This window comes from Anser cygnoides, chromosome 10 (genome assembly GCF_040182565.1).
Source record: "Anser cygnoides isolate HZ-2024a breed goose chromosome 10, Taihu_goose_T2T_genome, whole genome shotgun sequence".
NCBI classification, from domain to species: Eukaryota; Metazoa; Chordata; class Aves; order Anseriformes; family Anatidae; genus Anser; species Anser cygnoides.
The window spans coordinates 4,745,741-4,773,566 of NC_089882.1; the positions used below are offsets into that span (position 1 = coordinate 4,745,741).

Genomic DNA, 27,826 nt, shown 5'->3' on the forward strand with positions numbered 1-27,826 from the left:
GCCACATAAAAGCGCGCTCTCCCAGCGGTTAGACTTCTAAAGCCTGACATTTCTAACCCAAGCACGAGACCGTACACCATAAACACTTCAATAGCTGAGGACACATTTGCCAAAGCCAGCTGGGACCCCAGTGAGCTCCAGCAATCACTGGAGCAGCCCAGCAGCACCTGGTGACAGCACCCTACCTCCTGCAGCAGCACCCCCGCTATTATCTACTTAAATTTACTCTTAAATCCTAAAGTCAGCAGTAGAAATGTATTAGGCTCTCAGCATGAAGAACATCCTAAATATAACCTACCGTATATATAAGCTAGTCACCTAACCAAGCTAGTTAGCTTGAAGTTACCGCCATCAGTCACACTGTCATTACAAGGGAGCATGAGGCGCTGTTAAGCACTTCTGCAGCTAGACCTTGGTCATTTTTGAAAATGTTATGACATTTCTTTGTATTATAATAAGAATTATTTAAGCTCCCTTACATTAACAAAAATCCTACACTAATAGAATTTTCTTTTCTATTAGCTAAATAGATCAGTGCAGTAAACAAAAACAAAGATATTAATTTTTCAGTTAGAAATTGAAGTCAAGTCGAAGTGGAGAACAGAAGATAATTGCAGATTTACATTTTAAAATGCAGCTAGCATTCTCAAACCCAATTAAAGCTGGTTTTGTCTCTCCTCCATCTTAACTGCTGCCGTAGCTTTCCAGCTCTGAGGCCATCATGGTGCAGAGCACGCAGGAGAACACAGAGGGAAACCTGCACAGCCCATAAAGCTTCACACACCGCTCAAACCCACGCAATGCGCAGCAGGAATAAATGACTTCCCTCTCTGGTAGCCTTACAAATACCAGCATCGCAGCAGGTACGGCTCCACCTGTAAGCTGCAGGTAAAGTCCCAGTTCTGTACTCCTACCACCAGGAAAATCATTTGCTGTCAAAGCTGAAGGACCGCGTCCATCCAGGACCTGTGAGCACACAGCGCTGCAGGAAAGCGAGCGTGCTGTCCTGTAAATATGTTTTAAATTAGTTAAATGCATTCATTTGTTGGAAATACCAATGGATGCTTGAAGCACATGAGCATTCATTCATAACTTTCCACCAACATGCAAGTTAAATGTGAGAGTCAAATAAAGGATGTAAATCTTAAGCTCAAAAAAAATTTACCTATTCCTTGACTAAGGACATGTGAGGGGCACACGTGCTAACAGGGTGGTTCAGAGCTACACCTAACTTTTATTTTTAAATGGGAAACCATTTTTTAGAACTGCTGTTAACTTCCATTCAACCTTTCTTTTGATGCAAGCCTGAAAATGAGACCTCAGTACTGCCTCCAGGACCAACTCACAGCACGGGCAGGGCTGTCCGGCCGCTGGGCCCTGGCAAAGAGCCACGGCTGGTTGGAAGCAGGGACTGAAAGTTTCCTCCCTCGGATGAATCTAATCTATTTATAATCTACAACGTTTCCTCTAAACAGCACTCCACCTCTTACCTTGTATCATTTTCCACATAAATGCCATGCCACAGAGCTAAAATGTATGTCCAAATAGAAAAGTGGATTTTTAAGTGAAATGTTTCAGAGACTGACCTTATTATAATCTAATCTCCAGTCATTATGACCAGAACAACTCAAAAGCAATTCCTCTCATCTTCTCCACTGCAGGGTTTTGGAAGCCAGGACCCCTGCTACAAGAAAGCAATTCCTTGCTTATTGCACATCTTTTGATTAGAAAACTGAAATACTGAGAAAATTACGCATTTTTGGACTTTTCTTTCCAGGAGTAAAGGGCTTCAACCCATGTTCACGTTAAATTTATTTTAGTAATTAACATATTTTGTATATTCTTCATACATGAAGATTTTTTCTGGACCCAATAAGCCAGCCTCCTTTTTCTTTGCTCATCACAATGTCACACCTTGTCCTGTGCACCAGATTTTCCCTTCCCTGCAAGGGAGAGGGGAACCAGTGCCTCAGGCACAGGTTTTGAGGGATGTGGCACATCAGGAGTCTGTTTGAAATGGGATCAGCCTTTTTAGCATCCCTTGGAAAAAAGAAAGCATTGTGGATGTAAACGCAAACATCCGTGTGATTTGCACTTGCACTTTGCTGAGGTGCCACCAGGGCGGCAGGGACACGGATGTTGGGTTCCTTGCATGTGCCTTCACTGCGTGTCTAGAACAGAAGCAAATCAGCAGACAGTTCGGCAGCTACAAAGCTTTTCAATACCTATTTTACTCTTGCAGTACAAGTACTTACTTTCATGTGTTTTTTGCTGTCATCTGTTTGAGCTGCACACGCCACATCAGCCGGCTTTTGGGGTTGAATTCTATTCTGCTGGTGGCACCGAAACCTTCCCATACCTAGGGATTGCCCAGCCCCATCACTGCAGGAACCATAGAGGATGCTCCGTGACCAAGAGCTCAGAACAGAAAGGAGGAAGCCCAGCTGTGACCGAGTCTCCTCGAGGTTCCCACACCAACAAAATGCGGACATGTTAAAGAAGAGGTCTTGTGAACAGCTGCTGATACATTATCCACTCATAAGACTATCTCCCCCCCTCGAAAAAAAAATACTATCTTCCCCTTGTGAAAATGTTTTTTGATGCAATTCATGTGCACTCTAAGCAGAACCTTAATGCTGCTTTCTCTTAAAAGCAGTCGGATGAGGCACCAGCACGAGCAGCAAGGACACCTGCCTGACCTCCCCCCAGACACGCCGCCCAGCTGAGGCCAAAAACTGCCCCACTGTGCAGCTAAAGGCATCAGGCGGGCCAGTACGACATGCAACGTGGGCAAAACAGAGACAGAGCACGGCCAGGACAGGCAGGCACTGCTGAGCATCCTACTGGAGTCATCTGCATTAAGGCACAAGCGGGTATTTATGTCCCTGATGCTCAGATAGCGAGGTGCCCCATCCATTTGGTGCCTATCAGATGGCAGAGCTATCAGTGTGAAATCTTTATCTGCTTCATGTCACACCGCTGGATAGAGTGTCTGGAATTCAAGCCTTCCGGCGGCCCTTTTTTTATTTCAGGACACGGCAATGCCCCGGTGAGGCACAGAAGGCGGGCAGAGGGAAAGGCAGCAACTCAGCAGCCGTGTAGGACAGCAGCAGCGATGTCTCCCCCTGAGAAAGGCAGCAACGCCTGGAACAGCAGCAGCCCTGAGCACAGCCTCGCTGCGCCAAGGAAAAGGCTCAAGGGTTGTTTTATCCATCGACACTAAGTATTTTCAGTATTTACAGAGACATGATGCTGTATCTATTTCTGCTCACACCTGTGATAATTACACCTGACTGACACAGTAATTATTTTTTATGCTGCTGCTAAAACACTTTTTTACTGTGCATAAGAACATCTTCACTTTCTTGTGATTGACAGAAGTACACACTCCTGGAAAAACATCTCTACACTGGTCTGAATCAACCAGGTTCCAAAGCAGTCCTGAGTCTTTCAAATCTTTTGGTCAGATGCCAACAAGGCACAGAGGAAAGGATAGAGCCGTGCTGACAGATGGGGGGGGCTGTGAAAGAAGACGTAGGTAGAAAGATGTAGGTAGAAGTTTCTGCTTTATTCCAAAAATTCAAGAGTACCTTTTTCTTGTTATGCATTATTTGTTTTCATCTCTGCAACTGACATGTGGGTGCTTCTTCAGTGCCATTCTTACTGTAGGTCATATTCTCATTACATTTAGAGATGTTATCTAAAAGATAACGCAAGCTTATTGCAGCCCAGTTAGTTAAATATTTGGGGATCGGTGCTGTGTGACCCCCAAACAGGCCAGCAGAGAAGACCGGCAACAACCTGCATGAGAAAATCTCTGACTATGTAAGACAAATTGCACCCAGGTCAGGCACAGGTACCAGCCAGATGAACATCTGGAGCAAACCCAATGTAGTGAATATTTTCAAGAAACCCAGGTGCAGGAAAGATTTTTCTTCTACTTTGCAGTGGGCCGTCTCACTTTATGATTTTAGAGGCAGAAAGAAACTAAGAAAAACTTATGACTAATATTCTTATGGATATGCATAAATGGATTTTAATTTTATAGCCTTTAAGGCAATGCATCATGAAATTTACTCTTTCAAAGTGAATTTAAATGCATCTTGAAATTAGAGAAAAAAGGCTTTTGTTCCCATAAGATGGCAATCAGGAAATTTTATTTCCAACATAAAAGATTCCTTCTGCAAAAACTTTGATTAATTATTTTGCATCAGGAAGAATGAATCTTGTTTTAATTGTAGCAAAAAATTTCATTATTGATTAAAATGTCATTTTAAGTAAGACATTACAGAACCAAAAGATCATTTCTGCTCTTTCCAAAATAAGCATACAAAACTAAATTTTAAACTAAGTAAAATGCCATATATCGCATGGGAATGAATTTCCAATAATAGTAACTATTTTATATCAGTACAAACAAACTTTATCTTAATTAGATTGACCTTTAAAAAGCTTCTTAGGCATTTGAGAAATGTAAATACTTAACGGTATGATTCATTCACATTCCTGTTTGCTCAGACAAAACCGAGAGCTTTAAAACACGGAGCCTAAGCCCGTTCCTGTGATTCGGACAATCGGGCCCGGGGATGGGTTTGGTCCCGTCTGACTGCACGGCAGTTCATGCCCATTTGCCACAGACCATGAATGCTCTTCTGAAGATTTCTAGTGCTTACCATGAGCATACCAATTACGCCGCGCCTCTTCCTGCTCAGATTTCTGTATTCTGTCCAGATTATTCCTCCTTTGTGTGCTGACTAGGGAACAATCCCACAGGGACGACCCCGCACACCCACACAGGGAACTTGCAGATTCTGTCTCAAAAGAGCAATTTGCTTTTATTGACGCTGAGCTTATGTCTGCTAGAATGAGGAGAGTTTGTTATCAGGAAATTTATTTCACTGGTTTACGAGGCTGTTTCACAGGAAGTGGACCTCACATCAGAGGGTAAGAGAACACATGTCTTGATGCTCGGACATGTCATCTCCTTCCATCTCTTCTTCTGAGTGACCACTGCCCAAAGCCTGAGACCAGCAGAACAACTGTCAGATAATCTTTCTTAGCAAGTGACTATGTATAGGTGTAGAATTTGGCCTAAAAACAAATATAATTAAAACAAAAAGACTTTGTCTGAAATGAAAAAGATGGATGTGTTTTTACCAAGGTCTAGGAAAACGAGGGTCAAATCCATGGATGTATTACTTGTACCCAGTGCTTCTGCACACTGTTATAAAACCAAGACAATCCTGCCCAGCCTGCCTGCTCTGTGTAGGTATGTACAATCTTCCCTTCAAAGGTAATTTGTATCCTAAGGATTCACCCGTGCCAGCACAGCTCACCGACAGCGAGAGCATCGCTGCATCCGCCGTTACAACTCTTACCTGTGTCCACCGACAGCCTGCTCTCCCTCATCACAGTGTGCGCTGATTGTTCGCTTGAAACTGTCAATTTAAAACATTTCACTTATGAACTTTAGCTCTAACTAGACTACAGAGACTGTGAATGTTCCTGGCAATAAAGGAAGATTAAGGCTGGGAAGGACAAGCAAGTATCATAAAAATAACTGTGTCTAATTGGGTAGCCTACCATAGCTGGTGAAGAGAAGTGAGCAGGTCAAGCAATCGAGAACCAGAAGAAATGACCTTAAAAAGTTCTGTCTGGGGACAGACTGCCGATGGTCTCATCAGCATTCAGCTCCACTGCCACAGTCTGGAGGAGGAAACATAATGCAGAAAATGGAAAGGAGGGAGATAGAGTAGTGGGGAGAAAAACATCTTTCTTAATTCAGCCGGGGAGGAGATGGAAACCAGCCATCTGCAGCCTTTTCCCTTTTTTACGAGTCCTCTGGTCTGTGACCCACCTACTAATATATTTTCAGTATCACATATAATCTTTAAGAAGAAAGATTAGTGGCTTACAAAGGAAGTGGTCGGTAGAAAGACACTGTTGAATCTTTTCCTGCTTATTCGTATTGTTTCATGCTAACAGAGAGGGGCTTTGGGTGGGATTTTCAACAATGCTCAGAGGATTTAGGTGCTCAGTGATTTTCAGCAAAAGCAAGACACCAATCTGCCTTTTATGTCTTTGAAAATCTTCTTTCACTCGTAAGCTTTTCAAGGCAGATTGTGGTTTCCTAGGTGTTTACACAGCTCCTTCTGCACTTGGGCGTTACTGCTACGTAAAGCGATAGAGAATCAGTTCCCTTCTGTCACCTAGCTTTTCCATCATGTTGGTACAGCTTTTCTTAATGAAAAGGGAGTTGGGGAAGGGGGAACAATTTTGTGAAGGCATACATAGTTTACAGGTTCGGTGAGGAACTGAAAACCTCCAGGCCTCCCCCCACCCCACCAGGATTTCCATTCCTCAACCAAGAAAATACTCTGACAAAAAGTATCAAGGAAAACCACTCTTTCTAAATTTTACTTCTAAACCTTTCCAGTGGGAAAGAAAATAAAGTGTAGGTGCAAGAAGAAGTCCCATTTAGTTGACAGTACCTCTCCTGCTGGGAGGATGATGCCCCATGCTCGCAGCCCCTGAACAGCAGCCGTGAGCCACATCCCTTGCGGCCCCTTTCCAGGTGCCCAGAGCCCATGTCAGGAGAACCTCACTGCAAGAGACAGGGCAACGGTCTGCAGAAGTTAGCTAGCAAAACTTCTGGGCCAGCCTACCAAACCGAGTGCGCAGCTGTGAGACAGCTGCCTGCCCAGCAGCCAGTGCTCCTGCTTCTGATTTCCATTACTTCTTCCTTGCAACGGGTTCACGATGTGACAATAAGATTAAAGACACAAGACGAGAACCCCCCTCATAACTTGGATCACTTAATGGCAACGCAGGCAGCGCTGCTCATCTCCCAGCCCCTGCAACCTTTCCATGCTCTGGCATCAGCTCAGTTTCAAGCCTTCAGGTAAGGAAAGGTGCAGAGCCCCTGCACACACACTCATCCATACACTGAGGTCATTTCTCCAGACTGCTGCTTCTCAATGTCATTAGAAATCCTAATTTTCAGCCAGGAGAAGCACCCAGTAAGAGAATGCTGTCCCCAGGTGAAATAAACATGCAAATGGCAGAGTCAAATAATCTCAGCAGGGGGGTTCCCTTCAACTCCTCTCAGGTTAAACGTGCAGACAAGCAGGAGGAGGTAAGCCCCTATCTGCTTTGCCATATGCCACCCCATCATACTTATCCTCAGACCAGTTAGCTCTTTCAAATGTCATTAAAACTGACTGTATTTGAAAAATGCCTTAAGATCACTGCATCTGTGGTGCTCCTGACCCATGATATTTCCGTCTATAAAAGGATTTCACCAAGATGCTATAAAAGAGCAGGCACACGCTCCACGAGCAGATATGCAAGACAGTCCTGCGAGGTGATGACAGCCCTCAGCTCCCATCAGCCTTACAGTGATGAAGATACTCAGCAACTTCTAAGGTCTGCCCTGCACTGAATAAAAAAGAAGCCTTTTCCCACACAACTTTAACTTCTCACTGAAGCCAACAGAAACGTAAGACCTATGCTATCATTAATGCTACCGTACATTTTCCCATATCAATAAACAGTTAAGAAGTACTTGTAACACTGTTACCACACCTATTTTTCTGCAAGGCTTTTAAACAAGTCTATGGGCTGAAACCTGTGCAAAGCCTAAAGGAAAACTGCTGTACTATTGCTCTTATGGACAGTTGCATGAGATGTATTCTGGACTCGCTGGGTCCTAAATCATCCAGAACATCCACATCACTGTGGCATGTCCCCATGGCGTGACATACCTGTACCTGCCACACTGTGGGCACTTCAGCTCGCACTTTGCAGGCTAGGAGCCCAGCATTTCCACTGCGAGGTCACCAAACATCACTCTGACTTCATTCTTCCTCCCACAGTGCTCTGAACTTCAGGAAGTTCAGCTGAGATTCGAGAATATGCGATCCCGGAGGTTTTAGAAAATGAAGGGAAATCCACGTGCTCATTCTTACACTGACTCCTTGATGCTTGTTTTCACATAAGGATTATTACAGCACGGACTAATGATCTACAGCTTCGTGGTGCTCTAACAGCAGTTTGCTATCAAAGCCTACATTCGGCTCAGGCAAACACTGAAACCCTGCACAAACCCACCAGCAACAGAGCAGTACAATTACACGGGAATACTTCGGGTTTATTTTAAAGACATCATCCTCTGCTCCACATTACCAATCCATATTACCAAAAAAGCAAGCAATGAGATGGAGAGTTAAATTTCCCAGGTGAATTGGTCATGCACATCAGACTTTAGGTGAAATGAATCCTTTCAGCACCTAGTACAATACTGAAAACAGCTGCAGACCATCCCAGCACAGGGTACAGAATCTGGGTCGAGATCTCTAGCTTAAGGTTTTGGCTCACGTCTTATCAAAATTAATTTAATACTTCCACCTTTGCACCTGCCACCTCCAACTGAGTGAGTTTTCATTAAGTTACTGACTGCTAAATATATCTGTGCCAAACTACGAGACTTCACCTCCTGAGTAGCACGCAAGGAGTCCCCTCCTGATGAAAATGTCTTTGGGCCAAAGGCATGTTTTACCTGTATTCATACAGCCTCATCAAACATAGGTCAGGCAGACTTACGTGACAGACCTATTACAAAGCACAATGTTCACTAAATAGAAAATGTTTAACAACAAGTTTAATTCTCTGACATTATATTTAAGAGCTCTGAACAAAACTACAAAGAAGGCATGCCATACAGATTCCCCATCGGGCTTGGTTCCAGATAGAGGGGTGGAGATGATATCTACTCCGCAGAAACTTGGCTACAGCAGCTATGAATTTCTTTTACTGGGAACCGGAATTGTACTAAGAAAGTCTTGGCAACTTACACAAAACAACGCTCTGTGTATCTGCTTTGTCCCACACGTTAGAGATGCGTACATCTCAATTATTTGTTTGCTCAAGAGACTTTCCCAAATAGCGAGTAAAGGCTGGCTGAACACTGCCTCTCAAAAGGCCGTGTTACTCAAATAACACACACGGGCATTGCAACACGAGATGAATCCACAAGCCATCAGCTACGTAAGCAGCATAGAGCGATGTACTTCATTAACCACACATCCGGCTGGATTATTATTGCTCCAGTAATAATTCCCTCACCTACTACTCACATAAAAAATCCCAGATAGAACTGTCCGAGGAGAATAAAAAGCGCCCTTTGCTCTCCTCTGCACTGTGGTGGCAAATCGCTGGCCCAGAGGATGCTCCGGTGATCAGCTTCTCGTACTCCACCCTCCCATTGTCAGCAAGAATTACACTGCTCTTTTTCTCCAGTTAGGCCCTCCCAGAGCCCTGCAACTGCAGGGACCTGCTGCTGAATAAAGACTGGAAGCTCTTCAGTTCATTCACATGCTCTTTGCCTCCCATAGTCCCAGCCCAGCAAGCACTTTCACGTGGTTTCCTTAAAGCACAGACAGAGCACTGTTGAGTTGCTTGGTACTACTCAGATCCTTGCATGTGTTTTAGATGAAGATGTGGGAGGGCAAAATTCTCAAAGTTATTTGCAACATCACAGCTGTTTTCGCTCGAGAAACATGACTACATCACTGTGGGACTAGAGCTGTATCTTATTTTCTGTACTACACCCACTAGAACATTTCTACAAGCCATGAATACATGAAAAAAATCTGCTTTTAGAGTTCCAAGAAATGTTTTCATCTGTACAGATGATGGTTTAAGTTGGTATTTCTCAGGCTACTTATGCCTCTCTACTTCTCTCAAAGACCTCAAAAACGCCCCATTGCTTTTGGAAGAGCCCTAAATTCAAATAGTTAGAGAAGCAAAACACTGCTAGACTTTTAAAACGATCAGGTTGCCAAATACAGACCATCTGTCACTGAAGTTCAAATGCAAAAACATTATGGTCTGAAAGGTTTATTACTAAGTTCTGTTTCAGTTGCACCCAAATTCAGGCCGGATTTTCAGCTGGTGCAAGCAAGTAGAGGAAAGGCAACCAAAAGCTAAGGCCAGATCCAAGGCTACTAAGTCCACAGCTAAGACTTCCACAAGCCACTTACGTGACAAATTTATTCAAAACATTTCACATCTGTTTAGTAGTTTTGTCCACGTGCTTCCTAAGGAGCTTAACAAGCAATATATGAAATATAAAACCTGCATTCCTTTCAGCTTCAGACTAGACTAATAAAAAGTCCACACTAGGTTTATTAGCATCCTCTTATCCCCACCAACAACACATCATAGACACTTGACTCTACAGTAGAAACAGTAAAAGTATTAACAGTGACCTTCCGAAATTCAGACAGAAGGGACTGGATTCCATTAGTATTCCTATTAAGACAACAGAGCATCACTGTAAATTACTGGTTATTACCAAATTAAATGGTACAGAACAGATTGCTTCTGTGTGCAGCACCCGACTCCGCGCTGCTGCTCAGCCTCACTCCTGCTTGTCAGGACAGGCTGCAATGGATGGATCGCGCAGTGCTGCAAAAAATAGGCCCTGGTGTTGCCGAGCTTGACATCTCAAACACAGGAAGTACGAGTGCCTTTGCTGCTTCCAGAAGATGAGGACCTCCTGGATCTTCTCACTGTTAACAGTTAGCTCAGCCTGGCACGCTGGGTGCCAGGGCTGCGTGACACATCCCTGAAAACGGTGCCAGGCCTCTGTCACTTACCATGGCTAATTGTTGTGATCGTCCTCCTCAGAGGAGCTCAAACAGCTCCAAGGAAGAAAGCGATGAGATCAGTGGCACTGCCGCTCAACTGCAGCTCGTCTAGGACAGACGAAGTTACAAACCAGGAGAGGGACCAGCAGGCCAAGCAGGATGAGCCCTAGTCACGGAGGCAGGCAGGCGAGCACTGAGCACTTTTCCTACAGCCAGAAATAAGACCCTCTGTGGACTACAAGGACAACCAGCTGGCATGGCTTGGAGAGAGCACGAAGCCACGGGAACATCCTGAGGTTTCTTTCCCTTACTCAGTACTTTATTAGGGCTCTGGACCCCAGAATGCCTTTGCTATTTAATAACATTTGATTTTGTGAGAGCCCCAAATTACACTGCACAGCTTTTCAGTTTCATTGGCTCCCCACATACGGGTTACAGCCACATACAAGGACAAAGAGGAAAACCATCTCATACTTCATACTGTTAAGGGTTCCCTGGCATTCCCATTTATCAAGCAAAAAAGAAAAAACACAGTTAAGTCACGCCTTATTCCACGTAGGGGGAGCATCTAGAATGCAAAAATGAAAAACCTGCTTTAATACAGTAGTAATACATGTTTATGCAGTGGCTCACTAACTTATTACCTTGTTTCTGAAAATAAATTAGAGGATATGAATCAAACCCCCTGAAATTAATAGGAAAACTCCCATTTGCTTCGCTGGGCTTTGACTGGTGTATTGGAATGCTCTAATTGCTTTATAAAAATGTTTTTAATGTTTTTGTTTTTTCCCCCCTACCCAACACTCTTTCATCACTGTGGTACTAAAAAAGGACAGCCAATTTCAGAGGGGACTACAGTTGTTTAAGTATTTTTATACGATACTAACATCTCCCCGGTTGACTTTTCCCTTCAGGTACATCTTTCCTTTTACCCTGTCTTGGTCCTTTATCATACAGTAAAGATTAATTTTGAATTTCTGCTGATTGTATGATCCTGGACTTCACGAACAAAAGCCTCTTTCATGGGAGACATTAATATTCACACCGACAGTCCTGAACATCTACTTTCAGAAAGGTTTAATAATTTTCTAAAACCTCTTGATTTTGTCACAATGAATTGTATTCAGGCTAACGTTTCTACTTGTCTTGGGCTACATCATTTACCCTGAGCCTTGTCTGGGCAATAAGCACCAGTCAAGTCCCTTATTCATTATTTCACTAATTGTGATTCTTTGTCTATTATTTATAACAGAACCTCTGAGTAGAGCAGAAACCTGGGACAGGAGAGAAGTGGCATGGAAGTACTTTTTGGGAACTTTTCAGATATAATGCCATACCTTTCTTTCACCCCTCAAAAAAAAAATCAACAAAAACCTTTAACAGTAGAAAAAGTGAATTAGAGGCCGGCTGTTCCAGCCTTTCCCACCAGCCTGGGATTGTACCCACTCCAGTTATTCCTCTGGGAATCAGTGACAGAGAGGAAAACAGCCCTGCACATAAATTGAAGAGCTGCCCTTGACGCAGGGCCCCTTTGCCAGCCCAGGCAGCGCTGCCAACAGCAGCATCTCTCCCCCACAACGTGGTGCAGACACCCCCAGCCCCAGGGGGCTCCTCACCGCGCAAGCCCAGGGTAAAGAAAAGAGCCAGAAAAGAGTTTCCTGGATTAAATATCCCATTTAAGCAGGTCACAAGCTTTTGAAGGGAGGTAAAAAGCAGATGTGAACACGTATCACTGAGATGCCTCCTTGAAGTGTGAAAAGGATATTTTTGTGAGCTGAAGAGTTTTGCTGCTTAAGATTAGAAAAAAATAATTTGGGCTCGGAGGAAAGAAACTGGCACATCCCAGCAGTTTCCTACATTTGCTAAAGCTAGCTTTAAAATAGTTATTTACTTGCCTGTCCTGAACCTGCTGTGCATGATACAGAAGCAGCCACAGGAACTCCTGCCTTCAGAGCAGGGCAGCGGGACAGCCGGCGTGAGCTGCAGCAGGATGAGAGCAAAAACCGTGGGGATGCTGTGCACCCTCGGGCTGCTCTTCCCGACTGACCCTAGGGGCAAGGATGCTGCACAACAGACTAATACCTGTTTCTTCCCAAGCCATCTTTATTTCTGGGCGTCTATCAAATGAGTGGAGCAGCAACAGAATTAAGCTCAGCTGCTTTTTAGATGGCACAGCACACTCTGAATGCCACCAAGTCTGTGGTGATTTCATACCGAAAAGAATGCTTTGAAAAATGGTCTAAATATTTTGTCCTTAAAATATTTAATAATCCACTAATTCATTATTCTGTACTGATCAAGAGATTTCAGAGAAGCACACAGGAAATTTTTGTAACAAAGTTGTTAGCAGAGGGCATAGTTAACTTTCAGCAGCACCGCTTCGATGGCTTTGATCTCCCTTTGTTTCATTGCCATTAGCAGTGCAGCCCCCCAGCCTGCTCCCTGTTTTGCCCTGGTTGAGCATCGATGAGGTTAAGAGGATTATTCAGTAGCTGCATCCTACCACCTGCTCTTCTGATCCCTGGCTTTCAGGGCTTTTAATACTTTGTACACATACCTTGGGCTCAGTTATTACAAACACTGATAATCTTCTACTTCCTCAAGGCTTGTTTCCATCTTATTTGAAGATAGCTGTAATTACTGATCTCCTTTTAAGGTCTAATTTCTTTTTAGTTAAAGTCAACTTTCATCTCATTACTAATCTTCCCTGTATTTCAAAGGAGACTCTAAAGTTAGAGAATGAACAATGACATCTGTGGAAAATAATGGCATCTGTGAAAAATATTTAATTGCTTTTTTAGTATAAAAAAGATGACTTCCAAATAACTATAGCTTTATCCTGATGCTAGTGTTTAGCAGACCCTTCATTTCACTCATCTCCCCCTCTTGTTTCTTTCTGTTTGCAGACCAAAAATGCTTTTATATCCTAGTGCTGAAAGATCCCATCTTTTTCTCCCACAGATTTCAGTTTTTTTTTCTTCTCTACTGCATTCCCATGGACTGTTCCAGGTCAGCGACAACCACTTCTCAGGCTGCAGAACTTGTGCTACTGGGACAGAACTTTGGTTCAGGTTTTGGGTTGATCTACACATGGAAGACAGCATCGGCTGTTTCTTTACTGAAACAACTTTCCTCAAGTCCATGTCCAAATCAGATGTAAGAAAGTGTAAGGCAGTTAATTTGCTGGCCTTTTTTTTTTTTCCTTAAAAATGTTCTGCTTCCACAACGCAAATCATCAATTTATGGCCAAAGGGTGTCCCTTCTGACAACAAAAATACTTTTCTTATCCTGGTTTTCAATCTAGTCAAAGTCTCTAGAGGTAGAATTGACATTTGGTAGCTGCTTTTTCCTCCTATCCTCTTTAATACCTCAAAAATACCTAGGTCCACCCTGGTGAAACATAGGGATAATAACTACATTGGCTCTCTTTTTCACATGGAAAAATAATCTGTAGACTATGTGCACTAATTACATCATAAAACCATGTGTAGGTTATACAGAATTTAATTATTCTAACTCCAAAGAAATAGATTTCAAGAGACTTCTTATAGTTACAGCGCCTGACAAGCACACAGTGTACATACTGTCTGAAGGCCATCTCCCACCCCCAAAATGAATTTTTAGAAGCAAAGGTGTGAAATAAAGCAGTAAGAAAACCATCTAATCCATATGCAGAGCAAGACAATTTGATAAACTAAAATGCACTACTCTATATCTATTTTACATTAAGTCCTAACACAGAAATTCAGTTTCACTTCCTCCCCCCCAATGCAGCTTCACTGCATTTCACCACAGATTCAGCCCCCACCCTCCAAAAAAAATAATTATGCACGTAATTTCTTACATTTCAATCCTCTGTAAGATTAGATGCGTCACATCAAGAATTGTCATTGACCTGAAGCTGACTGGTTATCTGCTACGAAGGTGGTATTTTAATTACCAAAGTTAATTACCATCTCCATGGAATGCAATTTCCTAACTTCATGCAGTCATAAAATGGGGAATGGAAAGTACAAGCAGTGCAGAATCCACAGAAGGTCTACACAAAAGCTTCTGTATGACTAATTGGTCTGAAATTTAATCAGTTAAATTTGTTTCATGTTCCTTTGATAAGATTATCTTAATTACTTTTTACAGTATCTAAGTAGGAGAAATAAAGAAAAAACAAATCTGCTGAAGGGGAAAACTAATTCATAAGCCTAAAGGGAGAAAGGAAAATAAGGGGAGGGGGAATACACATCTGTTGATTAGGCTATATAAAGCTCAAGTTCTTACACTTCCAACATGATTTCATGTTTCCAAATACTCATGAATATATAGAACTCTTCAAAGATTTGAACTTACACCTGAACAAATTGCCCTTTTTTTTTTTTTTTTTCCAGTCCTTATCTTCTTTAAAAGCCTTTGTATGTGAACTGGCTATACAAAAATACCGAATTAAGGGCAAGGATCCCAAGTCCCATCACCTTCAGTACTGCCTTGTGATGTAGTGATACCATTCTGACCCTTTATGTATTCAATATTGCAGTTTATACAGTCTCTACCTGTCGAGAGAAAAATATGAAACTTGAAACAAGGATTTAGAATACAAAACAGATTTCATTTGAAATACTGAAGGTCCCACAGGGACATAATCCCACCAATAGAGAGCTCTGCCCTGGCAGCTTGTCCCCATCCCCATAGTGCAGCCTCTTGGACAACAGCCTACATGTGGGGGACAACCACACATGATCCTATTGCACCATTTCTGTATTATTTTTTAATGAAGTTTCAGATCATTTCATCCAAATTGTTTGGCAAACTGCAGATTTATTTAGCCACAAACGAAGCGAACAGAAACCACTTCTCCCACGTTTGTAGAATGCTTTAAAAGACCTCTGCAGACTGATTCCTGTCTCCTTAAAAACCCAACAGCTCTCTACAGGTTCTGAATAGAGAAAGAAACCATTTTTAAAAATCATATATGGACTCCTAGTGTTGGAGCCAAATCAAGTTACTTAGTGGGGTGTAAAAGCCGTTTGTTTTATTTTGATAGAGAAGGTTTCCATTGTTTCCAAGTGCAAGTTTTAGAAGTGTGATTTCTACGAAACTAAAACTGAGTAAAATTCATATTTTTAGTTTTGTTTCAATTATGTCAACTTCATTTGCATAAGATATAGTTTGGATTCCTCTTTAGTACAATTTAAAATAAAGCTTTATTATCTAAATGGAAAAAAATACAAAGATTCTGCAGTAGCTTGGAGAACCTTTGTTAAGAGTAATTTCAGGTTTGGTTTCATTTAGCAGAAAAATAGAAGTCTGATTTTTCAGATAACAATTTAATATTTTTTCTAGGGCAAATAGTAACCTGAAGTCTGTTTGTTCAGTATTACTGTACGCTTCATCTTGTTATCCTCTGACTTCTGTAGTAAAAATACCTTACGTTAATAGTAGTGAGATAATGTTTCTCACAGAATAGACAAAAAGAAATGACAAAAGTAACCTTATCCAAACCCTCTGAAGTCAAAGAGCTATTTTCACCTACGTACATGGATGCTGAGCAAGGTCCTCTTTGAAATGAACTGAAGAATCTGAGCCGACTACGGTTTAATTACACATCAGGTATGTCCACAAACTGGAAATGACACGAGCTCCACTGTGATTCCAAACTTCTGCTCCTTCAGTCCTGGAAATCCGGGAAATAGGCAGACTTTGAAGTGTTATAATATTTGTTCAAGAAAAACTGAATCCTAGACACATTTGAGCTTCAACCTCATGGGATTTCTGATCCCTGTGATAATTAACAAAGAGATGGACTTCCACTGGAAGACACCTTTCTCCCTGTTGTCCACAAGCTACCTGCGAATTGGAAATAACTGCTACACCTAAATGCTCCAAATAAGCTGGCAATCCCACTGTTTTCTACAACTACTCTCAGTAATTTTGATTCTCCAGACACGTAGAAGACAGGAGTTATGCATTAATTATCATCCAATATTCTTCATCAACTTCAAGTATAAAATTCTTAGTCAAGCTCTTGATCACAAACTTAATCATGCCTAGCCCAAACTGATTCACCCTGTTAAGTGGGACTCATTAAAAAAGGCTCCGCTATCACATCAGACTTTTTTAATACGATGCTTTTTTAGTGACAAACAAAATCCAGTTGAAGCACTCACTGCAGGGGCAAAGGCAGCATTTAATTAAATAGGATGGACATTTGGCTTTGCCTGAACTAGACAGCTGCACAATAAATGGGAACGTAACGCTCCAGCTCCACAGTTTATGTTATGAGCTGCTTCTGAAGAACCTCACAATACCCACTGGTTTAGCAGAGAGAGTAGAAACCTGGTGAAGAAAAGTAATAATGAAAACTTAAAATGGATTTTATGCAGTTGTAAAAGGTAACAAGTCAGGGTAAATAATGAACAGAAGCGTAATTACAGCGCCCTTGGGATGTTTATGCACATTGCACTCCAGCCAGCTTAAACATGGAGAAGACGGTACCTGGCGCACAAAGCTCCGGCACCCGTCACGTCGCACAGCCGCAGCGCCTGGGAGCTCCCGGGCACAGCATCCCGCACAGCCCAGGCAGCTCTGGTCATGTTTTCCACTTTAGGAAATTCTCTGGTGCCTCCATACACTGCAACCAAATATCCTGGATTGAAATACGAGGCAAGCCTGTTACGTGGGATCTCTGGGATACCGGCATATTCCAGGAGAATTCACTGTGAAATAACTTCTCGTTTCTCCCTAGATTTTTATGCAGTCACAGAGAAAATGACAGCGGGGGGCATTACTTTTGATCACTTGGTATCTGTAAGGATGAAGTCTGTGTTATTAACACAGGGTCAAACAAAATGCACAGGTAGTCAAAGTGTGCGTTTGGGGTAGGAAGAAACAGCCTTTTTTCTCTCTCTCAAATGCGAGCAGATAACTCCTCTTGATAGACAGCTTGGAAATCCAGGCTGACTGTTCTGTAAATCACTGCAGTCTATAAAACAATACGAGGATAAGGTATCCACTATGACAAATAAGTACTTAATAAAACTTTGAATTGTTTTTTCTACAACTCAAGAAAAGACAAAAAGGAACTGGGAAAACAAAATCACAACATGTTGACAACTGAGAAATTCCCATTCATCCAACACATGAGACGTTTTAAAGACAAGTGAATTCCTTGGACAATTATGAATGACTGCTTACTATGTGAGAAAATATCTTTTTAAAATCCATTAAAAGATTTATGCCACTGACGAGGTGTAGTACAAAAGGAACTTGAAGCCTTTGAAAATTAAATGCAAGCTCGTACCTGACGTATTACAGTGATGCTGTAATCAATAACAGAATTGAAGATTAAAAGCACAAGGTCTCATCTGACAGTCCCGCATCATCTGCCCTGCCTGCACCAAACTTCTGATCCATCGCACCTTCGGTAACAAGAACCACTGTGCCAAAGAAGAGACATCTTTCCTTGATGGGAAGAGAGGTTTTCTTAAAACCAAGTACCCAACAGTGCTCTTTCACCACTTCATACACGCGTAGCATCTACTTTCACATTTCAAGTTGTCTCCTCTCAGAAGGAAAATTGTTTTGAATTTGCACTCATGAAGCAGGAGCACAAGCATTACCTCCAAAAGCTCATCTCCACCACTTTGGTTAATGAAGGCACCTTCTGTATTGCTGACAAAACCTTGCCACTTTGATCTTTTAGGTCCCAATCAGGTCTGTACACACTGTTTTTGTCATTAAGACATCCTACTTGGTAGGGCCTCACAGGACCTTCAAGCTAAAATTCACTTGTGTTGTGCCATTTGATTTTGTCCAGTTGCGTTTTACTTCCACAAGTCAAGCAGACATTTCGCTTTGAGCACAGCACAGGTATGTTTGCATGCTACGGCCCCGTTCTCCAGCCACTGCTCTCTGCTGTAGCTGCAGGAAGGGCAGTGCTGTTACCTGGGATGCTGGAGCTCCCCAACCCCTGTGGGATGGACCCCAGGGCAGCAGCTGACATTTCCCTACCTGATAACAGGGGATGGCACGCGTACAACATTTTCCACTGTGAGCTAACCTTCAGCTAAGACTCCAGGAGCAGTGTGTGCCACAGACCTGCGGTTCATCAGGTAATGTGCTAACATTACGTGAACGGCCCGAACCAAAAATTATTGTGTAGAAGAGAACTTCTGTTTGCTGGATAACTGACAGTGGTGGTGGCTACCTTTACATCAGGAGTCAAACCTCCTATTAAAACATTTGAAAAATAATACTTCAGGGAAATTTTTGAAATCATGCACAGAATGCTTATGGGATAGGTATGAAAATTATTTTTAGAGCAGTGAGTAAAACGAAATTACTGCTGCACTTTTCTCCATCAGAAGGAGTTCTCTAAGTAATACACCCTCTGACTATTTCATTTCAGAATTGTGTTGTTCAAATACATACACTGTGGGTTAAACTTTCTGCGTTGCCTCCATGCGCTATAAATAGGTGCACAGTGCACAGAACAGATATGTATATATAGGAATGTCTCATATCTAAACTTTCTACTAACCTCATCGTGGGGGTGCAGCTTACATTTTAACACAGCCTGCTTACTTCTCCATGATCTGCTAGTACTTTGCATGCTTGACATATATATATATATATCATATATATATATATAAGTCTACTGAGCAAAATCACTAACAGGTAACTCCTAAAAACAAACACAGATGTCAGTTTGTCATGTGTCATTCTGCAGCGCTGGCATATTTATCATTATTCAAAAGCATTCATAACTTGATGCATCAACAATTATTCATTAATACATAATGCATATAATCATATATGCATTGAAACTTAATTAAAAGCTTCTAATTACTGTAGAAATGTCAGGACTTTTTCCTTTTTTGCTCTCCCAAAGTAGTTTGGGCCTTCCTCCATACCTTCAAAATATCACTCAGTTTTCACACTGCTAACCAGTGCATTCTTATGTTGCACGTTCACCTCGTGTGTGTATTTTCAGTATTTGCTTGTGCAGCACTACTTACAACATCCTTCATATCTGAAATATTAATAGAAAATTTAATCACTCCCAGTAGATGTTATGATTTGAACCCAAAGTTGTTCCAAAGAAATAAATCTATGAAGCCTCCATGAATACATATATCACAATTTTGCTTAGACATTATTTGAAACAATATTTCATACTCAATCTTCCTGGTGTTTGTCAGATAAAGCTTCCACTGGGCTCTGAGCAGTGAGCACAGCGCAGGCAGCAGACAGGCTCATATCAGCACGGTGTCGCACATTTCCTACCTAAGGACTGGTCTGACAGAAATAAAAGGAAAAGACTTCCCTCAATTCGTGCTCAGGTAGGTTTTTTCATTGTCAATTAATTTAAGTTCAAAAGGCCCCAATCACCCCAACAGGCACACAATACCACTACTTATTGTGCACAGTCTTTCTTCTGAAATGCGTGTCTAATTTGCTCTCAAAAACATCCAAGGCTGCAGCTCCTACTGTACCTTGCCTACAGACGGCAATTAGCCTATTTTCTCTCTGCTTCTGAGGGTACCAGCTCTTCCTGATTTCAGCCAAGGTCTCCCCCAGCGTTAGGTGAGACATGAAATATTTAATCCAATTTAGCTTCACACAAGAAAAATTAAGTAATGGGGTAACAAAACATACAATTAAAATCCAAGGATAGGAGATGAGTTAACTGAATTTGCAGGGAACGAGAATTTCATACAAAAGCAGAATTTGACCTACAGTATTTAACTACGCATCAGCAAATACAATGTCTATAAAAGTACTTCTGAACAAATTACGAGTCTCCTTAAAAGGTTCACTTAAAGCTATATAAGCAGCAACATTCATACTTAAGTCATTAATCAACCAAATTATTTTATAGATCCTGTTCATCATACAATAATTAAGAAGCTGTCACCAGTCATAACCTCCTTGAGGATGAGAAATTTTCTTATACAACATGTTTGGAAGTGCAGTTTGTTACTCAGGTAGAGGTATTTACCAGATCCTCAGCAATGCCAGCAATTTGTCAATACTGACAAATATTGCGTTATAACAGTAGGATAACGCATTTACATTCAAGATCTGTCTACATTACATTTTGTAAAGTCTGAACACAAATCATTTTCCTCTGCAGGTCCTACAAAACCCTGCCTGGTGCGATGCCCTAGCTTGGGTACCTTTAACATTGCTAAAACAGTGTATTGTCACCTCCAGTTCCAGGCAGCTTCAGAAAGTTCAGCGGCATTATATAGGCGTTAAAAGAACCAACCTAAATTTTGTAAGGGAAGGAAAGGTTATCTGGATATGAAAGTGTTTGTTTCCAGAATCCTGTTAACTTTGCCTTAAGACCAGCTGCACAGTAAAAGCTATTGAAATACAAAAGGAAGGAGATGTCATTTAAATACATTCTCTTTTCTTCAATAACTGATTTAATATGTTTTGAGCTTTAATCCGGCTGTCTGATACCAGCAAGCAAATGGTCACTTTATTCCTATCATTACCACAATGAATAAAATCAACCCCAGAGACTACAAATGCTTCCTCCACTGTAAGTAAACAAAGCTTAACAGGCAAGAGAGATATCCAGAGATAATCGCATCCTTGGGACATTTACTGGGCACAGTAAGTACCGCTGCCTGAATATGATTATCTTCTGATAACAAGAAACCCTGGAGTTTTGACACGGCTGTAGAAGACTCATTACTGGGATGAAAACATGAATTTATTGTTCCGGAGGATGGAGCTGGCAGCTGAGCGGTTCATTTCGTGGCACTGGCTCGAGGCGACCAGCTAGGTGCCAGGCTGGCCCCTTGGCTACCTTTAAGCTAAAACCACCTGGGACACCCACAACCTGGGACACCCACAAGGAGCTGGCACATCATTTCACATCCTTCCCATCAGCTCCCTTGACTGAGGTGCAACTGCTTCCAGGGAATATGAAATTTTATGCGCCCACCAAAAAAATCCAGACAACAGGCAAGTAAAATGGTCTTGTGAATAAGGCAAAAACGTTCTCACAAATATTATGGCTGTATTTGCCCCTAGAGGCCTTTGGAAGAAGAGTGGAATCTCTCAACCCCCTTGTAATAAGGACATAGATAAGACTGTACGTGGAGTGGTTTTCCTCTCCTGCCAACACAGCCTCAGTTCTGAAAGGAAACCCAGCTCCTGCCAACACACTCCCAGCTCCAAAAATAAAGCCAGTCTGTTTTGGGATAACCTCCTCCCCCAGCAAATTTGCTGCGAGTGAATGAAGGTCATCTGTTCCAGAATAGCCACTCCATCAGATGCTTTAAGCTACGCTAATGATGCTTTGCCAAAAAAACTGGCATAGAGAATATTTCCCAGTACTGGAGACAGGAACATACTGGAGCAAGACCTGCGAGGGCACATTACAGTGGGCTGGGGGATTGGAGCATCTCGTAGGAGGAAAGGCTGGGAGAGATGGGGCTGGGATGGGGAGGCTCAGGGGCATCACATGTAAATGCCTGGTGGGGGGATGTAAAGATTATTCCTAATAAAAAAAACCAAGAATGTTCACATGGAAAAGTGTTCGGGTTTTGACTAATTTCTCATTTTAAACGAAAAACATTGCCAAAGAATCCCCAACACAGGCATTTAAGCATAGTGGGAAGCATTCGGGCAGGATTAGACTTTCCCCACCTGTTATCGGGCTCACCTATGGGCACTAATAGAAAGATGGCCTAATTCACTGCCTCCAGTTTCTTGCCAGAATCAAATCAAGTTTAAGTACTGGATAACTTCCACACAGTCACTTCTGTTTTGTTCTACCAAACCTATTTCGCTCAGCAAAATGTCAAGTGTATCTATCTGGACAAGAGGCTTTTGCATCATAATTTTCTCCTGTAAGCACTTGAGAGCACTTGGACTCATACCTCTGTGTGCACCAAAGGCATGAAGGTACCTGCAGAGAAATGCCCGCTCCTTTTCTCCTTGAGGGTGTTATTCCCTTCCCGGAGCTCCAGTCTACTGAATTGGTATGATTAAAGTGGTATTATTTTTAGTTATAAGTGCTTGATTTTATTTGTATTTGTTCCCAACAGTTATCCCGTCAACCAAAAGGACATCCCCTCTGCAGCTCCAGGGAAACGGCTCTTCTCTGAAAACATGGAAAAGAAACAAACGGGGCTTTGTTCACCAGCAGTGCAGAATGCCTCTAAGAAAAATCTGTCACATTGCATCTGATTTTTCCCACACCTGTGTCACACCACTGCTGATTAAGGTGTCACTGCACACGATACAGAGATACTGTGAAGTGGGAACATAATTCTGCAGGTATCCGCCCACCCTATCATGTTACAAATAGCTAGCTTGAGTTTCCCACAACCAGCAAGCTTAAGTAAAGCTCAAACTGCTCTCAAGGAGCACCAGCCAGATTTCCATTCTGAATGAGACCATTCAGTTCTCCATTACAGATTACTTCTCTTACTCAAATTCAGGCTACCCAGATTTAGCCCAAAAATATAGACAAAGATTTGGTAAACAAGTCTAATAAACCTTTGATTTTTTTTTCTCATAATCCAAAAGCAATTTTTTATAATCCTAGAGCATTTATGTTTTAGAACTGGGACATCATTTATACTTAAGATTAGCCAGAAACATCTCTGAAAATTCATATGCAGTATACAAAATGGGTTTGATGCTGGTTGTACTGAAGAATGTATGTCACCTACTGTAGCTTTATTCCTGATCGACAGAGGAATCAATCAGCAGCACAATTCTTCTGCCATCCAACATGCTGTATTCAACATTTCCGTAAATTTTAGTCTAGTTCTCATTGAAAACATGCACACTACACTTTGCCACAATGTGAGAATCTTTGCAGTTCAATTAGAACACAAAGTATTCTTTAGAAAAAGTGCATGATACAGAACTCTGGTTGTATTTCAAAGACCTGAGATACACCCACGCAGAGCAGCAATTTCAAAAGTGGAGCCGAAGAAGTTGGCTTGTTCCCTGTTCCTGTAAAACATTTTCGTGATTCCAAGTGAATTACTGCTAATTGCTGCCATGAAGAACACAGATAGGCAGAACTCTGCCTTTGTTTATAGAAAGCTCACCGCACTAATCCAAATGACAAATTAAAGTTTTCCACAATATTTTAGAAAGATAATTGTGCCATCTGGGAAGCCATGTCACAGCTGTAAAAGAGTGAGCAGGCCCCAAGATGTGTAACAACTCCTTCTGTGCTGAATTAATTTCCACTAATATATTAATTTTGGATCTTTTTTTTTTTTTTTAAGAACATCTTGGGATTTGTAGCATTTTAACAGGGCTGTCTGCATTCTGCATAGACATCAAATGAGTTCTCTGCAACAGGAATACACAAACATCATAATCACAGCACCTGATTTATAAGAACACAAAAGTCCATAGCTGCATTTGCAAATACCATTTAGTGTCTTAGATGAATCAAGCAAGGAATGAAGCAGGCAACATGGTTTCCAAGAGAAATATAGCCAGGATCTCCTTGATGCAGTAAACTTTTCCACAACTCCACATACAATAAATGCTCTAAAAAAATCATATCAGAAGTCTTCTGTATTCTTCACAAGATCAGGGGCTTTATCAGGAAACTATGAATAGCAACTTATTTCATCAGTACCAGTTTCTTCCCTCTTGCAGCTCTGTGCTGTTCTGCACTTCATAAAGGGGAGAGAAGAATTAGAAAATACATAGCATGGGTTTGTTTCCCAGTCAAAGTAAATGGCTCAGTAGGTACAGACAGCTACCATATTGAATGAAGTCTAGTACCAATGAGAAGTTCCATATTTGGATAGAAGTATTTGAACAGGAATATAAAATAGAAACATTTTAGCTTTGAAATAAAGCTTAAAAATGCCACCTCATGCTATTTTTTTTGCTCAAGACCCAGTTAAAGAGACCAGCAGCATCTCTGCCAGTACCCACACATGATCTAGAAGTCCTCAAAGAGTGCGGCTTGATGCTGTCATCATGGAGACCTGCAGAAAGCTCATATTCAGAATGAAAGCTTTCAACACCCAAGTGCCTACTCTCCAGCCCCAACAGTACAGCAGCAAACAACCTGCCTCTTAGAGACATTATTAGGGTACGAACACCTGAACAGCTTTAACCGGAGGTTAATGGTTCACAGCCACAATGTGGTTTTCTTTCAATTTTCTCATACCAGTAGAAAACCTCCAAGGACAGTTACAGCTACTAACAAAAGAAACAAAAGGGTACTAGAAGACAGTGACCTTTATATAGGCTCCACTCCCCAAATGTGCTGGTCAGCTCCTAAAGTACTAGCAGCACTCAGAGTTGGTCAGAACGGGCTTCTTGGTCAACCAACAGACCTCAGGCCATATTGAAAGGGTCAAGTGAGCCTCAGAGAATCGTTTAGGTTGAAAGAGATGGAAAATGTTTTTAATTAAAAAAATCAAATGATTTCCTTTCATATGATTCTTTATAGAGATACCTTCAAAATCACGAGGGACTCCAAGGCAGAATTAAGCGTACAGCATGCACAGTTTTCTTTGAGCAGATTCCCAGAGAACACCACCGTAAACACCAGAGCTACCAGAACCACTTCTCTGAAAGCTGGATGACAGACTGTAGCAGCAGATTTGTTTTTACAGAAAAAAATATACAAAAATTATTGAAGTTAATTACTTTTCCACTTACACAGATTCAGCTTATGATCTAGAAATGAAAGTTATTTGCAAACCATATTAATCTAAAATTCTCGTAACAGATAAGCCACAACTTCTCTCTGAAAGATTCCAAGCATTAGTACAAGATTAAGCAGTGAACATTATCCCCAGACAATGGCAAGATAGAGCAACACCAACTTCAAAAAGGCTTTTGTAGAAATCAGTAGAGCCATAAATAGAGCTCTTGGCACCACCTGCATCTGGATTTTCTCCCACAGAAAACGTTGAGATTTCTTTATCTGAAGCAGCTTAAATCTAACTAAACCAGACTTTAAAAAAAAAATATTTCTACCTGAGTCCAAAATCAGCAAGTTACATCTAACCAGGCAATCTCAGCTACTCAGAATTTGGCTGAAAGTCTTAGTGGGGAAGTGCCAGAAGGGACTTCTCCCACGGGCTTATCTTCACTATTTCCTATTGAAACAGAGGGAAAGCCCAATGGCTATTAAATACTTCATCAAGAAAGCAATACTGTATTAGAAACTACAAGGCATGAAAAGCTGCTTTGATCCAAGGACATGGTTAACAGCGCCCTGTGCAGGAGCGCATAAGAAGCCAGGGACACTACAGTGTGAACAACAAACTGCTGTGAGGAGCTTAGCATTTACATTGAATTCTTATTAAGGCAAACCCACAGCAGCTGGGATGTACCAGCACACGACAACAATTTGGTACACACGAGAGCAGGAGGATAGCACGTCCCACCAGGACTGTGAAATTTCCGTACTGGGACCTTTAACTTCCCTTTCAACAGGGCTGCTTGCTTTAATCCATTACTGTCTATGCTGCATAATGCCAAGGCACAACGAAGCACTGGTGCTATGCTTCCAGGGGAAGACCTTAAAATTTCCCAAGAAGTTTGGTCCAAAGCGGCCAAACTGTAGGAGCATGGTGATCCCTGGAGCCGGCTGTGCCGCAGCCTCCCACAGCCACCTACGGAGGCAAGAAGTCCCGTGGGGGGTTGGTGGAAAGCTTGGAGTGAATGCTGGTGAGAAGCTGCTCTTCGTTATGCTGAGGAAATTCATTAGTGTAACTAGGCATCACAAGCAGCCCAATGCAGACAATTTGCTTGTGCTTGTTTCTTTTTGCCTACCTGGACTTGGGGCCAAACTGGAGCTTTTGGGTTTAGTTTCACAGTGGGCTTTTTCAAAACCAGATCCTAAGGAGGTGCAATCAAAACTCGAGTGAGTTCGTTGAGGCTCGAGGCTCTTCGAGCCCTTGAGGCACTCATGAGGGCTGCCCTGACCAGGAGTCTCTGCTCCTCAAACCCCAGCTCTTACACCCTGTGCAGCCGTGTCACAGCTCCAACCCACAGCAACCTTCTGCAACCTGACATGCTGCACAGCCTTCAGCCCCACTTCCTCCCACTAGGATTTTCTTTCCTCTGCATTCTTCAAAAACAGGTGCAAATAAAACATGTAGAAATGTGACAGCATCAGAATGAAGAAAAGCAAGAGGTAAGGGCCTTAATACGTGTCTGGGAGAGCAGGGCTCACCTGTCTCCACTGCAGGAACCTGCAGAAGTCACCCACAGCCAGGACAGGACTGTATGAAGTGAGAAGTCTGTGGAAAATATGGCATTAAAGATACCATTTTGCACAAATGTACTGCAACTGAAATAAAGTCATAAAGGCAAAACTTCTAACTTTTTGGGGGTTTTGCAAATCCTTGAAATTTATTTTGACATTTCTTTGTGTACATATAATACCTTAACAGGGGAAAAAAACTCTTAATTCATGCAGAACAAGTAGGTAGATAATGTTCTTATCTATTCAGTAGGAATGTTTAGTGTCTTTTTTTCTTCAAAAAAACATGCTCAGAACATCCTACAGAAAGGACCAATTAACTGCAGATTTGTGCATTTTTTCTGAGCAGCAGCATTAATAATTTGAAAACAGTGGTATGCACAGAGCTGAATTCATACTGATAATTGCTTCAGTGTAATTTATGTCAGTAGGTGCTACAGAAGGAGTATGGTATACTAGCAGATAACAGTAAATTAAAAATAGAATTTGCATAAAATTAATGTACCATTAAACTTAATATTGATAGAAGTACACTGAAGGTCAGCAGCAAGAACTGGAGCCCCACGCCAATTTACTGGCACATGAAGAGTCATCTGAAAACTGCAGTATGAAAGTTCCAGAGCAAAAACGAACAAGAGGTTACTGAGAGTGACCAGAAGTCCAGCTCGGTGCTGGTGTAATGTCATTAACTTCAGGGAAATCGCATCAGGCTCCACCAGAGACCCTGCATTTGGCACCAGCTCCGTGGAACGCACCCTCAATAAACACAGAAGCTGCTAACTCCTGCGGGCTGGGGCAAGCTTTGATCTCACTGAGCTGTCACAGAAGTCACTGCGATTTGGATCTGGGAGCCTTAGAAATTGATAATACTGATTTAAGATAAAGAATATTTATTCATTAACCTATAACACAACCACATATTTCTAAAGCATTATAAAGTTATTCCTGTTTTTCCATTGCTGCA

General features: G+C 41.9%; 1 protein-coding gene across 6 annotated transcripts in view; it reads right to left on the minus strand.

The window, feature by feature from the left end:
- The window catches only part of LOC106036755 (contactin-4), a 300,476-nt gene that overhangs the window by 204,896 nt on the left and 67,754 nt on the right, over nucleotides 1–27,826 (minus strand). The window contains exon 1 of one of the 6 annotated variants that reach the window (XM_048068583.2): nucleotides 14,494–14,647. The exons of the other annotated variants lie outside the window; for them this stretch is intronic. The gene's annotated coding sequence lies outside the window, so the exon portion shown is untranslated. Of the gene's footprint in view, nucleotides 1–14,493; nucleotides 14,648–27,826 lie in introns of those variants that run through there. 6 annotated transcript variants of the gene reach the window in all.